Genomic DNA, 718 nt, shown 5'->3' with positions numbered 1-718 from the left:
TTCTGTAGGGACAGGATGTTGTCCCAGTCCCTGTTTATGCCCCGTCTGCACTTCGGCCTGGCTGCTATCCCTGCTCCGCTGGCCCTATCAGCCTGCCGAGCTCATCTCTATTTAGACCCGGTCTGAACGTAGCCCTGCTCTGTTCAGCCACAACCCTGGGGTCTGATGTGACGGCCTGTTCTGTAGGCCCCGTATGTAGGCCCCATCCTACGCACAGACCCCATACCTAGACAGCTCCTACACAGCCTCACTCTGTACTCAGCGAACCAGCGCTACGCCCCCCCACAGCGGCACGGCCCTTTCCCCGCCAGTTCTCAGTGGTACAGCCCAGGCAGCCCCCGCCTCCCCCCACTCCCCCATAGCCCTCAGCGGCGCGCTCCCCCCCTCCTCCCCCTCTCTTCCCGACGCGGTGGTGCGTGCCGCGCGTGCGCAGTGCGCGGCCGGCGCTCGGCGGGGCAGTGTTTACAGCTGCGGGACGGCCGGGCCGGGGGCGAGCGGGCAGAACCGGGCCACGCTGCGCTGCCGCCCAGGTACGGCTCAGAGGGGGCGAGGGCCCTCGTGCAGTGCGCGAAGTCGGAGCGAGGGCTGCCCCTGGAGGCGAAGAACTGCGCTTTGCGTGTTGTTTTGAGCGCTGGTTGCGTTGTGACGCGTGGCTTTGTTTTTGGTGCTCTGTTTCGGGCGTCTGAGTGCGGCTCCTGGCGTCGGGCGGGGGGTTGTT

At 66.7% G+C, this 718-nt stretch overlaps 1 protein-coding gene across 2 annotated transcripts in view; it reads left to right on the top strand.

Annotated features, from left to right (window-relative positions):
* Positions 377-718, top strand: part of PCMTD2 (protein-L-isoaspartate (D-aspartate) O-methyltransferase domain containing 2) — a 12,099-nt gene continuing 11,757 nt past the window's right edge. Inside the window, exon 1 of one of the 2 annotated variants that reach the window (XM_021416339.1) lies at positions 377-530. The gene's annotated coding sequence lies outside the window, so the exon portion shown is untranslated. Of the gene's footprint in view, positions 531-574; positions 598-718 lie in introns of those variants that run through there. The other variant, XM_021416340.1, reaches the window with a different exon arrangement.

The sequence above is a fragment of the Numida meleagris genome, chromosome 19 (assembly GCF_002078875.1).
Source record: "Numida meleagris isolate 19003 breed g44 Domestic line chromosome 19, NumMel1.0, whole genome shotgun sequence".
Taxonomy (NCBI): domain Eukaryota; kingdom Metazoa; phylum Chordata; class Aves; order Galliformes; family Numididae; genus Numida; species Numida meleagris.
The sequence above is the reverse complement of the archived record's forward strand: the minus strand, read 5'-3'. Positions and strand labels throughout refer to the sequence as shown.